Source organism: Triturus cristatus, chromosome 2_1, assembly GCF_964204655.1.
Source record: "Triturus cristatus chromosome 2_1, aTriCri1.1, whole genome shotgun sequence".
Taxonomy (NCBI): Eukaryota; Metazoa; Chordata; class Amphibia; order Caudata; family Salamandridae; genus Triturus; species Triturus cristatus.
Window position 1 is genome coordinate 435,447,697 of NC_140581.1, and position 27,587 is coordinate 435,475,283.

The 27,587-nt window shown below is 42.8% G+C and overlaps 1 long non-coding RNA gene across 3 annotated transcripts; it reads right to left on the bottom strand.

Annotated features, from left to right (window-relative positions):
* Positions 1-398: 398 nt before the first annotated feature.
* On the bottom strand, positions 399-17,819 carry LOC146865423 (uncharacterized). Of its 3 annotated transcripts, none has more exons than XR_014970161.1 (3): positions 17,732-17,819; positions 1,460-1,548; positions 399-1,105 (listed from the first exon to the last, which is right to left on the bottom strand). It is a non-coding gene; the product is annotated as an uncharacterized LOC146865423 (long non-coding RNA). The 3 variants fall into 3 exon arrangements; XR_014970162.1 differs by lacking the exon at positions 17,732-17,819 and adding an exon at positions 17,295-17,701; XR_014970160.1 differs by lacking the exon at positions 17,732-17,819 and adding an exon at positions 1,661-3,659.
* Positions 17,820-27,587: the final 9,768 nt, after the last annotated feature.

Sequence of the window (27,587 nt, forward strand, 5' to 3'; positions counted from 1 at the left end):
GGACGTAAACATTGGGCATGACTTTTATATAGCCAGCGATGTGAACAAGGTCAATGAACAAACCTGGGGTGCAAGGTGAGTCCCTCTACTGAGAAAAAAATGAAAAAGAGATTGGCAAATGGTGCATTTTAAAGCAAAAGAATGTAGCGGTAAAGCAGTGGGAACATATAGTCTTGAAATATTAAACACATTAAAAACTGCCCCATATCTTCCTGCATTTATATGTTCAACAGTTACTGAAATGTGTAAATTGATGAATCAAAGCCCCTCATGAGCACTTGGCCTGGCCTAAGCCTCAAAGTATTTTTTATCAAAAACAATGGTCCTTAACAGAAACAGTGTGGATGAGATAAATATAGTCTTGAATCAGTCCAATATTGATTATGTCCAGCCGGACAATCAATTTAATCATTTTATAAGTACAAAAACAAATAGAAGCACATTAATACAGTGGGACACAATCCTGCATCCTACACAAACACATAACAATTACATTAGGACAAAAACATTTCAGGCAAGACAAAAGTAGCTTGTGGAAATTTAGAAATAACTATGGCAAGCTTAGAAAAACAGTAAATGCACTACTTTTATCACATTGGAATGTGCATACTGTTTGAACAAGTCGACGACATTTAGATCCTTTTAAAACAATAGGAACATCATCAGGACGGGTAAATTACAAGCCTAAATATAATAGTACCTGTGGAAAAGGAGAATAGGGAGAAAGGTAAAAGATAGAGATTACAAAACGCGTAATATGAAAGATACATCCTAATACAAACTGCTGGGCATGCTGCGATCACCGACCAATGTCAGACAAGTGAGGGTTAAAATACTACAATTCATCCTTTAGCGGCGCCTCAATTCAGACGGTAAAAGATTTCCATACACACAACAGTCACCCTAATCCAGAAGGAGCGTTAATGTTTTCAAAAAATTACATTATTTCTCAATTAAATATGAAAGTCCAAAAGAAGATATTCCAGATGTATGATGTCAAGTTCCTATTCTTTATTCAGTCAAATGTCAATATCAGCCAACTTGAAAAACAGTTAATACTTTTGACAGCCAACGTGTTTCATCCCCATCCGGGACATCATCAGGGCTGTAAAGTAAAGAGTACAAAATCAAAATCCAACTTTAAACATCCAAAATATACATTGCAATTTACAAACACATTGATCCAAACGTACGGATGGTATTGACTGAAGCGTGTAGCTCCTACTCTGCCTATATAACAATCTTGGCACATTCCATTACTCTAGATAACATCACAAAGCTCAATTTATACATTTGAAAATGGACATGACAACAAAAACCCTTTAATATGGCTAATAGGTTACATTAATAAAATGTTTGTCTATGCCTGTCACTCGCTATCGACTCCCCTATATGACGTGGTTCTGAGAACTATCATTGTATTCAAAAATACAGATCTCAAAAATACCTATATGCTCACCTCTTTTTTATATCACTATTTCATTTCACACCGAGCACTGGAATCCAAAATCTTACTGGGCTCCCAAAATCACCAAAATCCCCATATATCTAAATCAAACAGAATACAAAGAATGTATTAATTTCAGAATCAATCGCTCCTACTTATTCCAATAAGACCGGCCTCCTAAACAAAGCAACTACTCCTTTAAACAATTCATACCTCTAGTCCTACAGGCCCGAATTTCGCCCGGCATCCCTCTTCCGGCTCGATAAATCCAGAATGATTACCTAAGCCCGCCAAGCTGGGTTTTAAATCCCCTTCTGTCCAATCAAATACCCCATATCCTGAGCATTCAATCACAACACTCCAATCGCCTCACTTCGTCTAATAGGCCCAAAAAAGTTCACTCTCTGGTCCGCCCATGACGTATTCTATTCCCCAATCTTTCTGTGTCCAATGGGTGTGCTCGCTGTCCTGTAACTTCTAATCAACAGCTAAATGGCTACATGCAACTTCTTATCGGATGTTCCCTCTCCAGTCCGCCCGTGTGCATTTCCTTTAATCTACCCGCATCGTCCATAATCCCTTGATACTCCTAGATCTACTCTTATTCTTAGTCACTGTAAAACGAAGGAATTTTTCCCTCCATTATTGTAATCGAAACGCGATTCACGTTTAAGCGATCAAATCGCTACCCTTCCATTTAGTGCATCCCGCACATTACCGGATAACCGGAAATACTTCATGTTATATTTTTTAACCAATCGACATGCCTCTACCAACCCGATGGCCAATCACAATTACTGTTACAGTCCATTTACAAAGTGTCCTTCCTCGGCACACAGTGCCCGTACACATGAAAAATGCCCCGAAATGCAAAAATAAGGGTTATAAAAACACGTGCTACTGCTAATCTCGCGTGTCTAAACTACCCACTCCGATGGCCATTGCAAATTAATATTCCTGCCCAATTGCAATGTATTGTACGTCGGCCCACATTACTAGTGCACATCAATGTGGCAAAAATGTAGGCATAAAGGTTGTGAAGAACACGCGCTACTAATAACCTCACGTGCCAAAACCTGAATATCCATCCACTACATCATCGTATGAAAACGTCCTCTATTTATAACCCAGTAACTCATTTATTACTTGAGATCAATACGGAGACCAAAATCCAATATTTCCACAATTATTTCAAACCTCCACTGTAATTATATGAATAACAAAGGATGATCTGGGGGCCACTCTCTCCCTTTCCTCGCAAATATCCCCTTTGCCTAACAGGCAATCAATTACTCAAATCAATTAACCAGCAATCCCCTGCTCAAAATCCTATTTCTCATATTAACTTCTCATCCTACCCTCTCAAGGCAACATAGTTCAAAACACAGTGCCCCCATATTCAGTATCCCCCCATTCCCATTCTCATTATCACACATCACCCTAAACCAGGGTGACCGTCATTCACTGACCAACCCCAGACACAAGTGGTACTCAATATCTCCCACTTGTCCAAGTTACTCATCACCAAATCCTAGTGTACACCACGCCCCTGCACCCTCATGTGAGAAAATTATGTAATTCCATATCCGAGTCAAGCCCAAAGCAAGAGATATATGCTTACTGTGGAATATGTGCTTACAGTGGACAGTTCTCTGATGTATGACATTACAACTGGCCCTGTCTTCATTCCCCTTAGTTAACACTGATGCTAAAAACATGGATTAACTTGCAAACAATGAATGTTAAAAACTTGAAGGGAATGCATTTCAGCGTCTTAATCTTGCATTCCCCAAGAGTTATCTATTTTATAATGTAGTTGCTTATCTATACTTTTCATCCTGTGCATACTTTGAGGCTTAATTTTTTTCAGCAAAACAAGGGAACCCGCAAGGTAGATAAGGACCTTGGGAGTCATTTTTTTATCAAAAACAATGGTCTTTAAAACAAACAGTATGGATGAGATAAATATAGACTTGAATCAGTTCTATATTGATGATGTACAGCCGGACAATCAATTTATTAATTTGATAAATACAAAAACAAATAGGAGCACATTAATACAGTTGTACACAATCCTGCATCCTACACAAACACATAACAATTACATTAGGACAAAAACATTTCAGGCAAGACAAAAGTAGCTTGTGGAAATTTAGAAATAACTATGGCAAGCTTAGAAAAACAATAAATGCACTTCTTTTATCACATTGGATTAATGTGCATACTGTTTGAACAAGTCGACGACGTTTCTATCCTTTTAAAACAATAATAGGATCATCATCAGGATGGGTAAATTACAAGCCTGAATATAATAGTACCTGTGGAAAAGGAGAATAGGGAGAAAGATAAAAGATAGAGATTACAAAATGGGTAATATGAAAGATACACCCTAATACAAACTGCTGGGCATGCTGCAATCACTGACCAATGTCAGACAAGTGAGGGTGAAAATACTTGGATCCATTTCACGGGGGAACAAATGCAGCAGCTCCACTTCGGAAGGGGCAAGCGATTTGCAGCGAGGGCCTGGGTGTCACAGTGGGGTAGGTTAGCCTGATGAGGGGTCTCAGCACAATATACAAAACACAACATTAGCATGCTAACCCATACCATTACCGAGAACAAGGCACCAGATCAGACGTGCTTGCATCCACTCTCACTTATGACGAAAGGGTGGGATCTATGCCTTTGAATGCCAGATGTCGGTCTCCGATGGCCGGAACCGGCGCTCTGATTGTGTCACTGGCCTACAGAGCGCATACAGCCATAGACCACAATGGCAATGAAGGGCTTTAAAACAGAAAGCCCTGCGTTGTGCATCACAGTTGAGAAAGTTGATTTACTGCCTGGCTCCGTCTCCTGCTTCAGAGCACGGCGGAGCAGGCAGCCTGAAACAGACAACCCTGACTTAAATTCATTGATTTATTTAGAGATACAATCCTATCTCTAAATACATTAATCTATTTAATATGTTTTTATGTAAATGCATAAGAATTTCAGAGGGGGCAGCCCCTGATGGATGAAACCGCCCCTGCCACATAGGCTCATACTCCTGAGCACCATAGTCAGGTCCTTCCATCTTGCCACTTCTCTTACCCACTATGTTCTTGTGTTCCTGTGTCCAACTAGATGTTATGCCAGGCTGACTAATCCATGAAAGATTCATTTAGTCCTTTCATAGCTTTTGTTTTTTTCTTATGTCAAAACTAACCTTGGAGCATTGTGCTGTTTTAACCTTTGTGTATTTTGCTGCCTGGCCCAGCTAAATAACACAGAAATATATGCAGTCCCAGACACCTGATAATTATATGCACTGGTTGCTGACGTTCATTTGCGCCAAATATATTATTTAGCCTGTAACTTTCTCTGAAATGTGAATACCATCTAACTAATTTAAGATCATGAAAGTGCATTAAGCAGACTTGTGCTGAAATATGGCCATAGAATTCATTAACACTAGTGACTGAATTATAGAAAATGCACACTGCCTGGTTTGTGCCACAGCGTGGGTTTAACGATGTGTGCTGGACGCAGACTGAGCAGTGCATCCTATTACAATCAATGTGCCTCTCCAGGGTGATCAGAAACTCGTGGCTGCCCTGTTGGCAGTTCATTAATGAAAGATGGAGAGACAATTTGAAGCATCAAATCAACCTTTCACCTGGCACCCTCCCTGCACTTCAAAGGAGAGCAGAGATACCCCTGCAGGCAGATGCATTGAGTGACTGCACCCACCTGCTAAGGGGTCTCAGGATGGTCCAAGGGATCCTCTTTATCTCCTCCAGAGGCCTTCCCTCAGGGAACACACTGACTGTGCGCCATCTCTTTGTGGTGCACCTCCTGATGGCCTTATCGTCATTACACCTGCTTTCATATTACGCATGGGCTGAGAGGTGATGAATTTGTCTCATTTGCATGATGACACCCACCATGCAAATGAGGGACTTTCCCCTTAATATAGAACCTGTACTGTACGTGCACCGCACTATGTTTATTAGAAGGGGCTGCACAAGTATCTGAGGTCCCTTCACTAATACCAAAGTGTCGCAAGGGTTCAGAAAACGGGCCCACCCCAATTGTGACCACCAGTCCCTGGACTGTTAGTAGTACGCCAAACCTTTTTCGATTGTTAACCATGTTATCAATTCACTGCTTGGGCCATTGTTATTGACTGGTATTTGTGATTTCCTGCAAACCAACCCCGATAAAAATTTAAAGACATTACATATTGGGAGGCAAATACTTAGTGGGATAACTCACATTTTACTTTCCAGCTACTGTAACAATTGAATAGAGCACCTAGGCTATTTCCATACAAAAATGCGTATTATTATATTCAGCCTTCAGATTTAAAATGCAACATCAAAGAAACGCTTGAAGCTCTGGGCCAACCAAACTGAATAGGCATGACAATGGCTTCAGGTGACTCATATTCTTGCCCTCGCAATGTCCCATATCTTTCACTCTTGCACAAACCAGACAGCTGGTGCAAACACTTCAGGGGGAATATTTACAAGGGGATATCACCACCAGTACATCACTTTTAGTGATGTTCTGGTTGCGATATACCCATCTCCTTATTTACAAAGCAGCGTTAAGCCACTAAAGGTGGTTTAACGCCGCATTGTAAATAAGGCCCCTTTTTACGCTTCAGTTAACATGAAAGGGATGTGCAATGGGTTTTGCAGTGGGCATTCCACCGAAACACCCATGGCTCTGTGCCACTCCACTCTATGCCACTCCAGTCTATGCCACTACACTGTGCGTCACTCCCCCATTCACCACTCCAGTCTACAACAATCCACCGTATACTGTCACACCAAACATCACTCCATTCTACGCCACTCTACTGCATGACACTCCCCTCTACATAAGTCCACTCTACCCCACTAAACTGTATCCTATTCCAGTGTACGACACTCCATTCTACACCACTCAAGTGTATGCTATTCCACTATATGCCACTCCACTCTATATCAATACACTGTACTCCAGTACCACTAAATACTATATTTCATGCTGTTCAGTAACCTTAGGCCATGAGTTATCATTTCTTAACATATGTTTTGCTATAGGCATGAATATAGCTGCTGAATTTGTTTGGTTTTGTGTGGGTAAAATGTCCACCTTTTTCAGTGAATATATATATATATATATAGGCAAGTCCCAAAAAAGCTTTTCCTATGAAAACTAGGCCCTAACTATCATTACCTACTGGCGGTCGCCGGTAGGTAGTTATAGTCAGAACCTAGTTACCATAGGAAAAGCATTTTTTTGAATTGCCTATAACTTTGGCGTCGTCTGACCAATCGTCATGAAAGTTTCCAAAAACGTGTCAAAGTAGGTTCTGTGTGTCATGGAAAGTTTGAGGGTGCTCTGTGCAGTGGGGACCGAGAAATAGGGGCCCAAAAAAAGGGAGCGTTTGCAATGTTAATTCCTATAGGAACGCATTGTCGAACCAACAGCCCGAACCACTGGACAGAATTACACCAAATTTGGCAGAAAGGTAGATGTTGTTATGCAGATGCTGCAAATCCATCTAGTGGTTTTTGAAAATTTAAGCCTGAAAATTATAGCTATTTCTCTGGCCACTGAGATTTAGTGGTGGTTTTGTGATGAATCACGGATGCAAACCATCAGGAATGCTGTGATTGGCTGGACGCAACCTGAATAGAAAGTTGCGGCTGCCATCTTATCATTTGGGAATGGTTCCCTTGGCTGAAAATGTGTGTGAAAGCTAGCATAAGGTGTCAGGGTGGAGATACTCTGACCCCATGTATGAGAAATGGGTGTGTTAGTGACACAAGTTATGTGTCTAAAATAGAATTGTTTTATTGTGTTCGATATTCGCGATAATGTCATGACCCCCAGTGTGGCTCCCATGTACCGTCACAGGGACATCGTGAATATCAAGAAGTCATTGCAAACATTAGTGAAAATATATTTAAAAAAAAAAATATATATATATACATATATATATATATTTGTACACACTCGCTGGTCACTGTCACTCACAAATTTACTCACACACTTATACAGCCAGTCACATACCCACTCAGATACTCATGCACTCACTCACATACCCATTCCGGTACTTATTCACCAGCTTACTGACTCACTCGGAGAGTGACACACCCATGTACAGACCCACTCAAGACTCATGCACCTACTTAGAGACTCAGTTATAGACTCATGCGCCCAGTCTCATACTCACTTAGAGACTCCTGCACCCACTCACAGACCCACCTGGGCACTCATGCCCCCACTCACCGACCCATTCAGATATGCATGTGTCCACTTACAGACTCACTCACAGAGTCACACACCTAATTACAGACTCTCTCATAGTCTCATGCATAGACTCATGCACCTACTTAGAGACCCACTCATAGACTCATGTGTACAGTCTCAACCTGACTTGGAGACTCTTATACCTACTCACAGATCCACCTGGGCACTCATGCACCTGCTCACAGACCCACCCAGAAACTCATGCACCCACTTACATAATCACTCAGAGAGTCATGCACCCATGTACAGACCTCCTTAGAAACTCACGCACCCACTTGCAGACTAACTCACCTACTCATGTATGTTCTCACAGACCCACTGAGATACTCATACACCCACTTACAGATTCACTCAGACACTCATACACTCACTCACACACCCATACAGTCACTCCCACACTCAGTCACAAACCCTCTCAGAGACTGATGGACACAGTCAGTCACTCATACACTCAGAAACTCACATAGCCTTTCACAAACTCAGTCAGATATACAAGCACCCACTCACTCACCAGTCAAGGCTCATACATCTACTCACAGACCCACCCAGATACTAGCCCTTCCAGTCACAGAGCCATTCAGACACTCATGCCTGCACCCATTCACTCACCCACTCAGAGACTTATGCTCTCACTCACAGAACCATTGAGACACTCAAACACCCACACACAGATCCACTCAGACATTCATACATCCAATCATGTACCCATTCCGACACTAACACACCCATATAGTCACTCATACGGCCGCTCAGAGACCCACTCAGAGATATGCACCCAGTCAGTTATACATTCAGAGACTCATATACCCACTCAAAGTTGCACTCAGAGACCCACACACCCACTGATGGAACCACTCAGACATCACGCTGCCAGTCATAGACCCACTTAGAAACTCATGCACTCACTCACTGATCCACTCAGACACTCATGCACCCACTCACTCACCCTCTCAGACCCCCACTTAGCCACTCATGTATACACTAACAGATCTAGTCAGACAGTCATATACTTACTTACAAATGCAGAAAGGAACTCTTACACCTACTCACAGATTGAGTGAGAAACTTACACAACCAATCACAGACCCATTGTGACTCAGATGCACCCACTCATAGATGTACTGAAGCAGTCACACATTTTGTTACAGAAGTATTGATAGACTAATGCACCATCTCACAGACTCACAGACCCTCTCAAATACATATACAGTGAATGAGGGACTTAGTGATATAGTGATGCATGCAGTCATAGATTACACTGAAAACGTTTTGCACTGTGTTAAAGAGATATTAAAGAAGTTGTGCATGCTATTATACAGTCATTTAGATAGTAATGTGTTTAGTGTGTTGGTTATAATCTATTCTGCAGTTATAAGTTTTGAATGCTGTGGTGGCTATTGAATGTCTGCATTTGTTTTGTCATTTTGTTATGTTTTCCCGACGCCACGGCGAAAACGGAAAATAGTTTTTGAAGATAAGTTTTCTGGAAACTCACTACAAAAATATGAGTTTGAAAAGTGCACTAATTAGGGGTTGCCGGAATTTGCGAAATCGACTTTCGCAAATTATCATGAAATTGCTCAAAATGTCCGCGAGCACGCGGAACTTTCGCGCAGATGCAGAGATTACTTTTCCCGCCCGTTTGCGATGTGTTTTTGCGTGCTCGCAGAGAAATGTATCTCTAACTTGCCCATGCGGTCGCTAATGGGTGCGGCCATCTTGCTCGCGATGCTTATTTCCTGTTCCGGGTCGAATGACGTGTTCGCGATCGCAAACTCTCGCGGGATAGCGCTAACGGCTACCAACAATCCAACATCTCGTGGCACACGCGAACGGGTAGGAAAACTCATCGGCGAACGCAGGGATCCGGTAAGTCGCTACCACGCACGCGAGAACGCATTTTTAAAGCGCGAACAAGAAAAATACTTCAGTTTCGTGGCAGATTGCGAAAGTTTTGACATTTTTGCGCTCTCTGCGGAATACGAAAATGTCAAAATATCGCAAATTCCGTGAGCGGAACGAAATTTTCGCCCAGGACTAGCACTAATAAAGCCCTACTATTACATATACTGTAGGTTGTGTCTCTATATATGTTTTACGCTTTGTTCAAACCACCAGCTCTTTGCGACTACCTACGTCACCGCGACGACGTTGGTAGTCGCGAATATAGATTTTTTTGTAAAGGTGGTTTTCACAGAAAGAAAAGTTAAAGCAATATGTTACTAAATATTTAGACTTAAACTTTCTTTTAAAAAAATTCTTTTAGTGTATTTTTAGTATGTGAAATACATGTGCTGATCACAGATTCTCCACAGTAAATGTGACGATCTTGTGGCGAAACTCTGACCAGTTATTAATGTACTTTCTGATAAACACATACAAAATCAAAAAATGAGAGGTATATAATATAAATATGATATACAATATCCATTATAGAAATAAAACACAAAAATCTTAAAGGCCCACATTTGAAAAAAAATGGACGTTACAACTAAGAAGTAGAATTTTAAGAAACCTTAAATATTCTCTTAAAAGCCAAAGATTACAGGAACATTATAGTTAAAAATTAGCATTTAAAAGCCCTTAGAAATTCACTGAAAAAACAAAGGTTACAGGGCCGTTATAGTCAGAAGATAGAATTAAAAAGAACCTTCGACAGTCACTGAAAAAAAAGAAAGGTTACAGAGACGTTATAGTTAGGCTGACATTTCACTTGTACAAACCTGTGCAATTCAGCAGATATAGTTAGCTGGGCTAACTATAACTCGTGCCCCCGCAGTGCACTGCTTATGACCTCACATATTACATCACTCATGAAGTGGTCAGTAAAAACATCTCAAATGACATCACTGATGACACCATCTACAGAATCTTTGAGGCACCCACTAACACCCCAGTATAACCTTTCACATACCTACTTCAACATCCACACTACCATTCTCAAAACCATTGACACACCCATACAATTCCTCTCACACATCCACTCACTCACTCACCCATACAGCCACACATATAACAACTCACTCAGTAATACAGCCACTGATACAGCCACCCATACCACTACTCATGCATTATCAGTCACTCATAGAGCTACTCGCACACATACTCACTCACCTATAGAGTCAATCAGACAGCTATTTACTCACCTATATAGTAATACACACATCCACTCACTTATTCAAACAGATACTTACACATACTCACTAACCCATAAATCCCTCACATACGTACTCACTAACTTAGTTACAACGTACTTGTAGCTGGGACCTCGTTACGGGGCACAAATACCAGAACGGGTTCACATATCGGCCTTTCCCCGCAATTACAAAGTGCTTAACAGGCATAATTTCCATATACAAGGACACTCTGATCTAATTTACGACGTACTCACTGAGAATTAGGACGAACGTTCTGCTACACATGTGGTGCATTCCACATTCTCAGGGTTCTGTTATCTTCAAAAGAAGACGTTAGCTACGTAAATTCAGGAAATAGTAAGGATACAGCATACTTGACTCGTATTTGATTTATTACAACCTTCGGGATGGAATTATAACCAACAGGGATGTGTCGTACTGACAGGATATAGCCCTGAAGAAGTCCCAGGATATTGTGTCGAAAGTGCGACGGAACACGTGTTGGCTAAGAAACCAAACAGCTGAATATAAGAACAATAAAAGAAGAAAACAAAAAGACTGCCTATACTGACATTATATATTTTGTATGGAATGTATTTGCTTGTGCTGGGGGACCTTGTTAACACGTACTCAATAACCCATACACCCACTATCCCAATCTCTCACTCACACATAAAGTCACTCATATACTTCAACACTCACCTATCCTGCCTTTCACATATCTACTTACTCATCCATATACCACTGACGCATCAATTCTCTCACTGACACAGCCACACACACACTCAGTCACTTATACAGCCCTTCTTTTACATACTCACTAACCCATACACCCACTGACTCATCCATGCAGGCACTAACACACCTTCTCACCCACCCACACAGACACTCATACACCCATACAGGTATTCAGGCAACCAATTGATCACCCATACACCCTCTCATGTACCCACTCACCAACCCATACAACCACTTAGGCACCATCTGACAGACTGATACAGACATTCAGACAAACTAGTCAGTGATCCATAAATTCATTGAGACACCTAATCACTCACTTAAACAGTCAGTCATATAACTACTGAGTCATTGATACAGGCACTCAAACAGTCACTGATTCATCAATATGCCTTGGTATATATATTTAACAATTATAAACATTTTAAAAACACTCACAGCCACTGGATGATGTCATCAGCGATGTCATTTGAGATGGCATGAGTAATGTTCCTAACCATGTCATGAGTGATGTAATATGTGAGGTCATAAGCAGTGCATTGCGTGGGCGCGAGTTATAGTTAGCTTACCTAACTATAACTGCTGAATTTCTGGTTTTGTGCAAGTGAAATTTCAGCCTAATTATAACGTCCCTGTAACCTTTGGTTTTTTCAGTGAATTTCTAAGGCTTCTTATTATTCTATTTTCTAACTATACTGTCCCTGTAACCTTTTAGGTTTTTTAAAGTGAATTTCTAATCTTTTTTTAGTTTTACCTTGGACAGTGAGTGTGCAAGTGGATGTATGAGCGACTCAGTAGGTCTGTGAGTGAGTGTGAGAGGGTTTGAGTGGGTCTGTCAGTGGGTAATGAGTGTATGAGTAGGTCTGTGAGTGGGTGTGTGTCTCTGAATGGGTCTGTGAGTGAGTGCATGAGTGTCCAAGTTGGTTTGTGAGTGGGTGCATCAGTGTGTGAGTGGGTCTGTGAGTGAGTGCATTAGTCTCTCAGTGGGTGTGTGAGTGAGTATGTGAGTCTCTGAGTGGGTCTGTGAGTGTGTGCCTGGGTGTCTGAATGGGTCTGTAAGTGGGTACATGAGTGTTTGAGTGGATTTGTGAGTGGGTGCATGAGTGTCTGTGTGGGCCTGTGAGTGGATGTAATAGTCTGCTAGTTTTTATGCCTTCTGTTCTGACTTTTCTGCTCATTTTTCTGCCCTCTGTTTTGCCTTTTCTCCTTGTATTTCTGCCCTCTGTTTTGCCCCTCCTTCTGCCCATTTTTCTGCCCTATGTTTTGTCTTTTTCTGCTTGTATTTTTGCCTTCTGTTTTCCACAGGGGAGGGGGCCATGAGGTCTCTCTCCCTGGGCTAATTTGGCAATGGGGACCCCATCATCCGTTGCCTAGCCTTCATTGAATAGGGGAAGGGTGCTGCATGGTCCCAGGCCTGTATTACCATCACCAGGGCCTGGCCTTTATATATTTATAATCTAAAGTGTAGGGGAGCCACATGCCCCCCTCCCTTGGCCGATTTTGGCCCGGGGAACCCAGGGCCCAGCCAAAATGTGATAGGAAATTGGGCAGCATGGCCCCCCTTCCCGGGCTGATTTCAGCCCCAGGGACCCCATCCCCGAGGCCTGGCCTTGTCTCCTGGGTGCCCTGGTGCTCATCCAGGGCACCCAGTGTGCCGTATGTGTGTGCAGGAGCAATAGTTTCAACTCCTTCCCTGCCCACATGTCTGTGGGCAGGGAAAAAGATGAAACCACCGCTTCCAGCAGGCTGGAGCACTTTGACAGCTCTCACCTGCTAGAACTGGAGTGTTTGCTTTTGCTTTGGGGGAGTTTTCAGCTCCTACCATGCAAAAGCAAACAGTTATGTCCTGCGGGTTGGCATTCTGGGGCGTAGATTTAAAAAAAATGCTTTTTTTTGCCCTGGAGCGGTCCCTCTGGGACCACATGACCAGAGCTCAGGTTATTCGTACTCTGGCCCTTTTCTATTTTTAAATGTTTTTGTGGGACTCAAGGCTGAGTCACAAGATGGCTGCTAACATTTGCTGGTTAAAGTGTTGGCAGCCAATCAAATTTCAGCACAGGGACTGTTGGATCCTCGGAGGATCCGGGGCCCTAGATATACAAATTGAGAGTTGCTTTAATTTCTTGACAACCACTGAATGGTTTTGCACCAAATAACACAAAGAGTTCTTTCTAGACCAAGAGCTAACTTTCCACCAAATTTGGTGTAATTCTATCCAGCCATTTGTGATGTAGTTGCGTCTAAAATCTCTATGGAAATTAACATGGGTTTTCTTTTAACCCCTACCCCCCCCCCTTTTTTTTTCTCAGTCTCCGCTCTACGGATCAGCCTGAAACATTTCCATGCAGAAGAATCACCGGCATACTTTTCTGGGAAATGCTCGTGAAGATTCATCAAACAGCGCCAAAGATTTAGGCAAGTCAAAAACACCTTTTCTATGGAAAGATGGTCCTAAGTATAACTACCTACTGGCAACCGCTAGCAGGTACTGCAACGCAAGGAAGATCCTGGAAGGTGAAGGTGATCTGTTCTGTGGGGTGCTGTTCAGGTGAACGCAGGGAACAGCACCTTCTAAACTAGTTATTTAATAGGTCACAAACATGCACTGACTATACTTATGATTGCTGCAATATATTTATCAATTGCATTGGTATATTATTAAGTTGGTGGGGGTTTACATAATATGTTTATTATGTACAGTTTATGTATTGTGCATATGATTTGCATAAACGGTAACAATACTTCATAGTATTGAATATACTTCTGTCGCAGGTATATAAATGACGTGCTTATTTGTGGCACTGCTTGCCAGTTGCTTGTAAAAGAGTCTCAACAAGCATTGTACTTCTGTTTTTTACTGTGGGCAGTATCTGTGTCACCTCTTAAGTGCCTCTAGAAAAATTGTGTAACCTAAATTTCTTATGAGCAGAATTTGATTGTGTTTCTTTTGAGAGGTTTACATCCACCATTGCATGCAAAAATCCCCAACCTGCTACATTCCTTAGAATCTTACATGGAAAATTGATCTTCAATGAAACCTTTACTTATTTCCTCCCTTATTTTTTCAAATACACTTCTGCTTCCCTTCTACCCACTGTCTGCCTCTTCTGTATATAAATTACTCTTAATCTCATGCCTATTTGTCTTTAGCTCTTTTCGAAACAATATCCATTAATTTGAGCAAGCAGTTACTTCTCATATAGGCGCTTCTAATGATCACATCTGCGTAAATAATGTACCACAAATAAACTGGAGTGAATGCATGGAATAAGTATGAAACATTAGCCCCAATAGCTAATGGACTGACTATTAACTTTATATTCCCGGGTAGAATGCTACACGCCATAAAGCGCTTCAATGCCTCGTCAGGAGTAGTAAGTGCTCTCTAAATGCAATTTAGACACTTACATTTAAAGATAGATATAAAAGTCACCGACATATCAAGTGACCTTTTAGGTTTCTTAATTTCACATCTGGGGCCATATTATGAATACGGTGCACTTTTTCTGTTTGTTCTATGGTGCACCTTTCAAAAGGTGCATGGGTTCAAACAGGGACAGTGTGCTCTAGTAGAAAGACTGCGCTACCCCAAGGCAGACGTGAAATTGCGCTACCCTTGGGGCACTGCATTTAAGTGAAATATGGAAGACAGTGGCGTAGCAAGGTCAAGTGGTACCCGGTGCGGAAAATTTCTTGTCACCCCTGGCTTGACCATTTTATCACACTCCTTAGTGATGACACCCGGGGCGGCACGCACCCACCGCACCCCCCTTCCTACGCCACTGACGGAGGAGCTGTTTAAAAGATGCTCTGTGTTTCACAGTGCAGGTGGCTACCCGCCTGCACTTTCAACAAGCATTTACAATGCAATGGTCTCGGCAATATTATAGGTAGAGCTATTGGTATTGCTCATTATTTTTTTATCATTTTTGTATCGCTAAATAAATGGCATTGTCATTAGCTTTTTTTTTTGCATATGTGATACCTATTGAATTAGCAGAGAGAGAGTGAGGTAGTGAGATAGAGAAAGAGTGAGGTATTGAAAGAGAGTGAGGTAGTGAGAGAGAGTGAGGTAGATAGAGAGTGAGGTAGTGAGATAGAGAGTGAGGTAGATAGAGAGTGAGGTAGTGAAAGAGTGAGGTAGTGAGGTAGTGAGAGAGTGAGGTAGTGAGAGTGAGGTAGTGAGGGAGAGGGATGTTGCAAGGTAGTGATATACAAGCATAGAGTGATGTTGTGACCCCCTCACCGTGGACGTGAAAAAAAGATGTTCACTTCTGGCCACTACCTTTGGAGGGACTCCTTTGTGGTGCATACAGCCTCGAAGTAGCTGAGCTGATCATAAGATACATTCATGATTCATCACCTGGTCGTTGCCTGAAAGTGCGGTCAGTGGGGCTCCGCCGCCGGGCAGGAGGGGTGAAGGGCAGAGCTCAGACTCTAAATGTAGCAGGTCTGCAGTGATAAAACTGCTGCACGGGCAGCTGCCGCCAAGTATTATCAGCTGCGAGACATTTTTTCAAGCGTCAATAAATACAAGTATATTACAAAGAATTTGATATAACGTTTCTAATCACGTGGTATAGTTATTTCACAGTTTCATAAATACAGAACTGAAGCACGTTCACAATAAGTTACCACAAAGTCATTGTTGTTGCTCAGTCATCTTCTGCAGCTAACAACCATTGATAAAGCCAACAGTCTGGGCTTGTTTTAATATGTGCAGGCCGGTTCAAGTGCACGCCTGTTCTATTATACATCTGGATGCAATTACAGAAAGAGGCACTGTGACATATGGCCCTATTTCGCGTACCAGTGCATTCTACTCTTAGCACGCACCGCACGCTTATTAAATCATACGTGACTAGGGCGGCATTCTCTGTGGTTTTTACTGATCTGTTTAAAATATTGCATATCATACATCCACGTAACGTTTATTAAATATTTAACGACCGGCATGTGGCACTTTAGAAAGCCTCTCCCTTCGAGGAGCGGTACGGTACAGTATGGCCAACTGTCTCTTGCATATAGCGCACATAGCCCTAGCGCGCTTAGCAACACCATAGGTGAGCAGGCAGGCTGACTCACTTTAGGTTTTAAATGTCCGGTTTTAATATGTTATATGCAAATTTATCTCAATGCTTTTCATGCTGCAACGTCGACGCTTGTTTGTAATGATTGTAAGTAATTAAGCAATAAAGAGTTACACAAAAAGAGGCAGCGAAATTCTTGTCAGGCAGCTGAGATTTTTAGCTTACATGTTTAAACTGCGCACTTTATCACATAGGTTACCCCCCTTTGAGACTCACCATCCCCCCCGTTTTTTCAACCCACTAAGAGCTCCGAGTATAGGTAGGCAGACCTCCCCTCCCCCCAGGTGAGTGTGAAGAGGGTTCATTACTTGTCCCGTTCCCCGCGCCGAGCAGCGCTTCGCCACCTGCCCAGGTGCTGCACCTTTCATGGCGCTGCCTCTGTCACAGAGTTGTAATCTGTGTTGCTTTAATATGATTACATTATCAGACAATGGTTGAAATTGGCTGATCCTAAATTCCGCCCACTGAGGGACGCGTGCATTTTCCCGGTTGGAACCTCAGACTCTCCCCTGGGATCGGCGATTTCAGGCCCTCGGAGGCTCTTCGCTGTTCTCAAACCCTCATTGCCTGCTTCTATCGGCGGACCCTCACCTTCCCATAGAATTGGAGTCCTCAGACCGGAAAACGGAAAGCGGCGAGAAACACTAGTGAGCGGGCGAGGGGGAGCTGAAGGAAGAGAACGAAGGAGAGATGGAAAGATCGGGAGACGACGACAGCGTGAAAGGAGGGGTAAAGAAGGAAAGAAAACTAGAGGGGCATGAAGAAAGTAAAGACATGAAAGGAAAGAAGGTAAAGGCATGAAAGGGAACGGCGAGAAGGAAGCGTCCTGGGGTGAGACTAGAGTCGGAAAGAAAAAGAGGTGAATGGAGGCAGGGCGAGGAGTGCGCGCTTGGACACTGAAGGACTGGTAATGAATGGCCGGAGGCGGAAAGTGAAGGGAGGGGCGAGTGGAGAACACACGGCTGACTTTGCTAAAGGCGAATGGAAAAAAAAAGAGCAAGGACGAACAAACAGTCAAAATGCCTTACCTATACGCACAACAGCAAGAAGATCCTCACGGCCGGAGGACAGCAAAAAAATGGCGGATGGAAGCTCCGAAACTTTTTCGGATTCGGGGGCGTGTTCCTGCTGGTCTAAAAGGGCGTGGCTAAAAAGTGGAAAGAACAGCAAGGAACACGCCCCCGAATCTGAAAAAGACGGAGCCTATTTGGAGGGACGGCTCTCTCCTCCAATGGCGGGCCTCCGTTTAGGAAGCCAGCCAATGGAGGAGAGGCAAAAAGAGAGGCGGGCTAAGGAGCCACTCTAGGAAACATTAAATCTCGACTTCCGGTTCTGCCTTCGGCAGACCGGTAGTCCTCGACCTAAAAAGGGGGAAGATCCCCTTGCAGGCGGGTGCAGTGAGTGACTGGCACGCATGCAAGGGGATGCTTGGGAGATCCATGAGACCCCTTTCTCCCATCCAGAGGGCCGCTTTTAGGAGGCGCACTGAAAGTGTGCTACCTTTTTGTGGCCCACTTTCAGTGTCACACCTGCGTCCATTATATGGCACAAGGCAACTGAAGCCCTCTTATGATAACACTGGCATTACAAGTGCGCCAACGCTATCTGTATTACAGAAAAGAATGCACAAGCGTCTGCAGCCCTGTCTGTAATACCAGGGGCGCACCAAGCAGGCACACATCCCACGTGCACCCCCGGGCACAATGGATAATACAGCCCCGGCTAATTTCAAGGTCTGCCTGCAGCTGGCACCTTAGTTTGAGATTTACTTTTTTGATGGAATTAATGGTTTACTGAACAACTTTGATTGCGTGAGCAAAGGGGTTTCACTGACACTTCTTTCATCTTGCATTATTGTCCCGAGTTCCCCTTGATCCTATGCTGCTCGTGAAATTCAATACAGGTTAGGCGCTATACTGCTGAGGTACAGCCGAATCGAACCAGCCTTTCACGGGCATAAACCTCTCAGAATTTATATGCTAAGTGGCAAGTAATAAAAAGTTTTATAAGTCACATAAGCTACCGCACACCAGTTCAGGCCATTTCTTTCGAGCTAGGATTGAAGTTATGCGTTTCCAGTTGACTAACTTTGTTTTGCTTTTATTTTCATTGGCACCGCCGCACGCCTCGCTCTTGGCAACAACTAAAACATCATCGCCACCTTCTATTTATGCCAGTCATGGTATTTTAATGCTCTCTTTATAGCAAAGGAACTTGGCAAAACTGTCCCCCGGCCGACCTCAACCAGTTTACCAGTGACGCAGCGAGGCTGCAATTATGGCCCCGGCTCGCATTACTTTTACAGGCTGCACGGATGATTTACTGTCCACGTCCCCAGACCCTATAAAACAGCACAGCCTGAACGCCTCTAAGTTACATGCATATAGATGCCTAATTAAAGACGTAACTAAATAAGTTGACCCGTCAAAACTGTGACTGTTGAGACATTAGAAAAAGGGAAAAATTACACCTCGAGGCAAAGAACTGTGATGAATAACTTTACTCTTAAAGGTGGGGCAAACTATGGAAAAACGTTCGCCACTTCAATGGCAAAAATTTAGCAAGCCAAATAAATGAAGGTGTTTATTAATGCCAAGACTGCCCAGTTTAGATTCTACGTCATGTCTGTTACTTGCGCCACTCTACACAATTCACGTCTCTTTATCTCTCACTCTTGTAGGTCGATTTTCATCCCTGCTTTCTTCCTTTGTCGCTGTTTTCCTATATTTATTGTACTCCAACTTGCTCACTTTTCTGCCTCTTTGTTTCTTCTTCTGAGTCAAAGTCTGCGCGCGAAAAATATTTCCTGATCCCCTAAAATAAGTGCTGGGTCCCTAAAATGAGTGCGGGCGCTCACCACCTGCAAAACGGGCATAGCATGAGCACTATTTGTGGGGTCTCAATGATTGTGAGACAGGCTTTTGGCCTCATCAGATTCACTGCATTTACAAGTCCCAGTAGCATTATGTATAAGAACTTATAGGGATGAAGTGAGGTTTGGTGGAATAATTAAGTAGAAGATTCAAGAACTATGCTTGTACCAGAGAACAATTAGGTATTTTTCTAGAGGTGTATGAACATAACATGAGAAGGTACCTCATTGGGGAAAGGTGTACAACACAAATGAGCAAGTAACAAAAGTTATTTTGGTAAAATTCTATTACTTGTGTGAAAAATAGGTATGTTGTATAGATGAAAAAAAGAATTGTAAGCAGACACACAATTTGGACACAGCATGTGAAAAACAGTCCTGTAGCTATCTTCTCTCGCCCGAGTCTCAGGAGTAAGTGGCAGTAGATTAGATTACTCCCTTGGTCTTGTTTGACCGGCTTTGGACTGCATGCTCTGTAGAGTCAGGCCAAGTAACATGTTGCAAGGTGAAGGGTTATGGACCCAAGAGGCACAGATGTATGTGGTGCATGCAGATTGAGTATGGTATATAGTGCAAGCTGACATCTGTCCCTAATCCCACAAAGGAGTAGGCAAGTTTCCTCCCCACAACTCTTCCTTCTAGTAAGGTGACCTACTCATTGTCCAGGGGGAGAGCATGAGTCGTGGGACAGAGAGTGCCGGCCACAAATGGATACATGGAAAAGAATAATAAATGGAAAGTTCATGACGACAAAATGGGCAGACCATGCCGAAGGCCTGCCGAACATCTTTCTTCCCTGAATCTTCTCCTTCGTTTTGTAGTGTGACAGTCATCTCATCATGGTTGTATGATGGAACTACACGTGGCATTACCACGCTTGCCTTTATAACGCTTTCATTACAATGCATGCATCTTTACAACACACGCCTTTACGACACGTCTTTACCACGAATATGCCTTTACCATGCAACTCTTTACAATAATATTTTTCGTTGTAAAGGTATGTATGGTAAAAGCATATCTGTGATAATATTTAACAGGTAAGTATAGCCTCTCTCGCTCTCTCTCTCTCTCTCTCTCTCTCTCTCTCGCTCTCTCTCTCTCTCTCTTGCTCTCTCTCTCTCTAATATATGTATATATATATATATATATTACCTACTGGCGGTCGCCAGTAGGTAGTTATAGTTAGGACCACGTTTCCATAGGAAATCCGCAACATTCTATTTTGAATAACTTTGGCGCCGGTTGACGAATCCTCGCGAATTTTTCAAAATAGGTGGGGCGCTACGCTCCGCTCCTACCCTGAAAGTCTCGGGGGGATTCGTCAAGCGGGGGCTGAGATAAAAGGGGGGTCCCAAAACGCGTTTTTCCCATGCATTTTTCCATAGGACCTTTAGACAGGGCTACAGCCCGAACGGCTGAACAGAATTACTAGAAATTTGGCAGAGAGGTAGTCCTCAGGTCAAGGAAGTGCCTTTTGTAGGTGTGGTGTAAATCTGTTCAGTAGATTCTGAGAAAATAGCCTTTAAATCAATATATATATCTGAGCCAGCTTACGGTGCGCTTACGGTACGCTTACCGTACGCGTACGGTGGCGTGCGCGAGCGCGATTCTGATTGGCTCTTAGATCTTAGTAAACATTCGAATCGGCCGAAACCAGGAAGCGGCGGCCGCCATTTTCTCTCTCGCACTGAGAGTGATTTTTAAAATATAAAGCCCAAAAACATGTAAAGGGGCTGTTTAGACAACTCCCACACACATAGCCATGTTGAAGGAGTCCCCAAAGATCCCCCAAGGCCAAAAACGGAATTTTTATTTTTTCGGTAATTTCGCCGATTACGCTTACCGTACGCGTACGGTAAAAAAATATATAAAAAAAAAAAGTATCCATACTCTCTCCACCCCGTGTGCAATTGGTGCCCGAAATGCACCAATTGTGCATGGCTTATTACAGATAAGATAAACTAAAATATTTAACAAAAAAAAAAAAAAAATTATCCACACTCTCTCCACCCCGTGTGCAAATGGTGCCCGAAGGGCACCATTTGTGCATGGCTTATAAAATATACGAAAAATTAAAATATTACCTTTCAAAACGAAGTGCATCATATGTCCTCCATGTGCGCACGGAGCGCGAAGCGCATCGTGCGTACATGGCCCATGTAGCGTAACGTGGGCACGCGGTGCGCGTAGCGCACCGCGTGCCCACCGTGCGTGCACGGCACTAACTGCGTAAAGTGGGCGCGCGGTGCGCGAATCGCACCGCGTGCTCACTGTGCGCGCACCGTGCGCGCACGGAACGAACTGCGTTAAGTGGGCGCGCACGCCACAAATGGCGTAAAGTAACTTAGCATTTAAAAAACCGTACAAATTCACTGAAAAAACCATAGGTTTCACACATGTTATAGTTAGCTGGACATTTTACTGATAAAAAACCAATGAAATTCCCCCGTTATAGTTACTGTAGGCAACTATAACTCACGCGACCGTAATCCTCTGCTGATGACATATGTGTCTTTATGAAAAAAAAATATTTGTAATATATGTATAGCAAAAATTTAATGGAAGAAGACATGGGCAAATAAGTGTCTAAATACAGTATTAGCATCAGCAGAGGATTACGGTCGCGTGAGTTATAGTTGCCTACAGTAACTATAACGGGGGAATTTCATTGGTTTTTTATCAGTAAAATGTCCAGCTAACTATAACATGTGTGAAACCTATGGTTTTTTCAGTGAATATATATATATATACATATATTACCCACTGGCGGTCGCCAGTAGGTAGTTATAGTTAGAACCTATTTTCCATAGGAAATCCGCAACATTCTATTCCCAACAAGTCTGGCGCCGGTTGACGAATCTTCGCGAAATTTTCCAAACTTTTGGCCAGCTCCGGTCCACTCCTATCCTAAAAAGTTTTGTGGTGATTCATCAAGCGGGGGCCGAGAAAAAAGGGGGTCCCAATATATATATATATATATATATATATATATATATATATATATATATATATATATATATATATATATATATATATATATATATATATTTATATATATATATATATATATGCAAAAAAGAAGCAGAGAACTCTGGGTAGTTCTCAAGTTTAGGTGGAAAGCAGCTCCTTTATGGAGCACTCTCAACACCAGCGACACTCTAGATCTGCTCACCTCAAATGTCTCATTTCAGGTTGGCTTGATTGGTATTTTGCCAACTCAAAGCTGTAATACTGTGCCTGGAGTGGTAATTGGCTTTTGTCATTTTACAGCTCGGCAAGGACAGCACTCTGCTAGTCCTATGCTTAAAGACTTTGCTGTACAAATGGCAAAAGACTTTGTCCTTTTCTATCTTGGCGTGGATGGCACTGTGCTAATCCTATGCTTAAAGATTTTGATAGAAAAACAGACATTTGAGGTGAGCAGATCTAGAGTGTCGCTGGTGTTGAGAGTGCTCCATACAGGAGCTGCTTTCCACCTAAACTTGAGAACTACCCAGAGTTCTCTGCTTCTTTTTTGCATAATTTATTCGTCACTCTATGCCTGAAAGGGTATTTCTTTGACTTATACTGGGTGCTCCCTTGTGTCTGGACAAAGCTATACCTCTCTGAAGAGCTCTAATTAGAGCGAAACACTGTGTCAGGGGTTGCTTTTACTCATTTCAGGTTGGCTTGATTGGTATTTTACCAACTCAAAGCTGTAATACTGTGCCTGGAGTGGTAATTGGCTTTTGTCATTTTACAGCTCGGCAAGGACAGCACTCTGCTAGTCCTATGCTTAAAGACTTTGCTGTACAAATGGCAAAAGACTTTGTCCTTTTCTATCTCGGCGTGGATGGCACTGTGCTAATCCTATGCTTAAAGATTTTGATAGAAAAACAGACATTTGAGGTGAGCAGATCTAGAGTGTCGCTGGTGTTGAGAGTGCTCCATACAGGAGCTGCTTTCCACCTAAACTTGAGAACTACCCAGAGTTCTCTGCTTCTTTTTTGCATAATTTATTCGTCACTCTATGCCTGAAAGGGTATTTCTTTGACTTATACTGGGTGCTCCCTTGTGTCTGGACAAAGCTATACCTCTCTGAAGAGCTCTAATTAGAGCGAAACACTGTGTCAGGGGTTGCTTTTACTCATTTCAGGTTGGCTTGATTGGTATTTTACCAACTCAAAGCTGTAATACTGTGCCTGGAGTGGTAATTGGCTTTTGTCATTTTACAGCTCGGCAAGGACAGCACTCTGCTAGTCCTATGCTTAAAGACTTTGCTGTACAAATGGCAAAAGACTTTGTCCTTTTCTATCTCGGCGTGGATGGCACTGTGCTAATCCTACGCTTAAAGATTTTGATAGAAAAACAGACATTTGAGGTGAGCAGATCTAGAGTGTCGCTGGTGTTGAGAGTGCTCCATACAGGAGCTGCTTTCCACCTAAACTTGAGAACTACCCAGAGTTCTCTGCTTCTTTTTTGCATAATTTATTCGTCACTCTATGCCTGAAAGGGTATTTCTTTGACTTATACTGGGTGCTCCCTTGTGTCTGGACAAAGCTATACCTCTCTGAAGAGCTCTAATTAGAGCGAAACACTGTGTCAGGGGTTGCTTTTACTCATTTCAGGTTGGCTTGATTGGTATTTTACCAACTCAAAGCTGTAATACTGTGCCTGGAGTGGTAATTGGCTTTTGTCATTTTACAGCTCGGCAAGGACAGCACTCTGCTAGTCCTATGCTTAAAGACTTTGCTGTACAAATGGCAAAAGACTTTGTCCTTTTCTATCTCGGCGTGGATGGCACTGTGCTAATCCTACGCTTAAAGATTTTGATAGAAAAACAGACATTTGAGGTGAGCAGATCTAGAGTGTCGCTGGTGTTGAGAGTGCTCCATACAGGAGCTGCTTTCCACCTAAACTTGAGAACTACCCAGAGTTCTCTGCTTCTTTTTTGCATAATTTATTCGTCACTCTATGCCTGAAAGGGTATTTCTTTGATATATATATCTATATATATCTATATATATCTATATATATCTATATATATATATATATATATATATATATATATATATATATATATATATATATATGTGTGTGAAAACGCAGGTTGCCCCAATTGAGGAAGTCGCACGTGAAGGGGTGAACGCACACAGTCACCGGCAGCAGAAATTATCAGACAGCCTTCCATTCCTCATAACGTGACTGCCATACGCGTTTCGAGCAAGCAATGATCTTGATCACTGGCTCTTTTGAATGAATGAGGGAAAGCGAAGCAAAGCGGAAAACAGCCTTTATTAAAATGAATAGTCCCGCCCACCAGGGCATCAGCAGAACAAGGCATTCTGGTTACTGTAGTATAGCCCATTGTAGCTTGGACATAGTTCCATCTAAACCCGGTTGGGTATCGCTTTGCCAATTCAAAAGTTCATAAATGTCTAACCCCAGTGGGCATGAAGAATTCAAGAACCGCTTCAATTTCTCCCAATGAAATTCCGGCAGCTAGGCCCCCTTCACTCCAGGCAGCGCTCGGCATGTCCGAGCTCAATGGATCCGCAACACAGCGGCGGGACCTCCTCGCGGCTAGGCTAGCCGCTAAACAAGAAAACGCGGGTTGCCCCGATTGAGGAAGTCGCACATGAAGGGGTGAACGCACACAGTCACCGGCAACAGAAATTATCAGACAGCCTTCCATTCCTCATAACGTGACTGCCATACGCGTTTCGAGCAAGTAATGCGCCCACTGGGGTTTTATTTAAATGGTGAACTACTTAGACCAAGATTCATTGCGCATACGCCCACTGGGGCGGGACATTAAATTATGCACGTATCACCAGAGCTGCTGTTTCCTTGAGCCAGTGAACAAGAGCGGGACCATGCCCGAAACGCGTTTGGCTTTTGATATGTGCAAGGAGTGCAAGGCTGTTTGCTCATGTTATCCCCAGATTAAAAGGATTAAACCTGCCATGTGTGGCCTTCTTACCTGGAGGGAACTCTGTTTTTTGATATTTGCGGCCGCCCCAGCCGCAAGAAGGCCTCACTGCTTAACCTGCGGAATTGCTGCACCAGTGACAAAGAGGCGCAGTGATACGACGGGTCCGGGCTGCGGATGGTGTATGGCATGGCATCAACCTAAGGAGCCCCTTACACACCCACTGGGGTACATTGTGACATTTTGGAGGTACTGTGGCGCCCACTGGGGTTTTATTTAAATGGTGAACTACTTAGACCAAGATTCATTGTGCATACGCCCACTGGGGCGGGACATTAAATTATGCGCGTATCACCAGAGCTGCTGTTTCCTTGAGCCAGTGAACAAGGGCGGGACCACGCCCGAAACGCGTTTGGCTTTTGATATGTGCGAGGAGTGCAAGGCTGTTTGCTCATGTTATCCCCAGATTAAAAGGATTAAACCTGCCGTGTGTGGCCTTCTTACCTGGAGGGAACTCTGTTTTTTGATATTTGCGGCCGCCTCAGCCGCAAGAAGGCCCCACTGCTTAACCTGCGGAATTGCTGCACCAGTGACAAAGAGGCGCAGTGATACGATGGGTCCGGTCTGCAGATGGTGTATGGCATGGCATCAACCTAAGGAGCCCCTTACACTCCCACTGGGGTACATTGTGACATTTTGGAGGTACTGTGGCGCCCACTGGGGTTTTATTTAAATGGTGAACTACTTAGACCAAGATTAATTGCGCATACGCCCACTGGGGCGGGACATTAAATTATGCGCGTATCACCAGAGCTGCTGTTTCCTTGAGCCAGTGAACAAGGGCGGGACCACGCCCGAAACGCATTTGACTTTTGATATGTGCGAGGAGTGCAAGGCTGTTTGCTCATGTTATCCCCAGATTAAAAGGATTAAACCTGCCGTGTGTGGCCTTCTTACCTGGAGGGAACTCTGTTTTTTGATATATATATATATATATGTATATATATTCACTGAAAAAACCATAGGTTTCACACACGTTATAGTTAGGAATTAGCATTTAAAAAACCTTGCAAATTCACTGAAAAAACCATAGGTTTCACACATGTTATAGTTAGCTGGACATTTCACTCGTACAAAACCATTGAAATTCCCCCGTTATAGTTAGTTCAGCTAACTATAACTCGCGCGACCGCAATCCACTGCTGATGACGTCACATATTACATCACTCATGACATGGTCAGTGACATCACTCATGACATCACTGATGACATCTCAAATGACATCACTGATGACATCATCCAGTGAATATGTGTCTTTCTGAAAAATAAATATTTTTTATATATGTTTATCTAAAGGTTAATGGAAGAATAAATGGGTAAATAAGTGTCTAAATGGATGTTTTTTTTGTAAAATTAATTGTATAACTGACATATTAACAGTATCTTAGTGAATACAAGTATTAGTGAGTAATGTTTAAATATTTAAATATCTGTATCAGTGTCTCACTTTGTGTATAAGTGGCTGCATGGGTTGGTGAGTAGCTACATGAGTGTGTATATGGGTTATTAGTTCGTTTTTAGAGTATCAGTATGAGTGTCTGTATGGTTCAGTGGGGGATGTTACTTAGCGTATGGATGCATGAATGAGTGACTCACTGTTTGTATGTATTTTGAAGACAGTATGTGAGCAGGACAGTATGGGTGGATGAGTGTGTGTATGGATGAGTAAGAGAGTAAATGACTGTCTCAATAGTGTCTTTATGAGTAAGTCCATATGTTTTGAACAAGTATATGTGAGTATTGATGAATATAAGTGAGGATATATGAGAGAGAGAGATTAGAAGAGTTCCTGTATAAATAAGTATGTGTTTCTATAAGTGATTGTTTTAGAGAGTAAGTATGTGTACGTTTCTGTAGAAGTAAGTGTAGTGGTGTGTGTATAGCTGTATATGCAAGTAAATGGATGTTTATTTGCATGTGTGAGTATGTGTGTGAGCAACTCTATGTATGAGTGTAGGGTAACCCTGGGCGTAGTTCGCGAAGTAGCACTTCGCGAAGCTACGCAAAGTGCAGAACGCACTACGCGAGCTACGCGTAG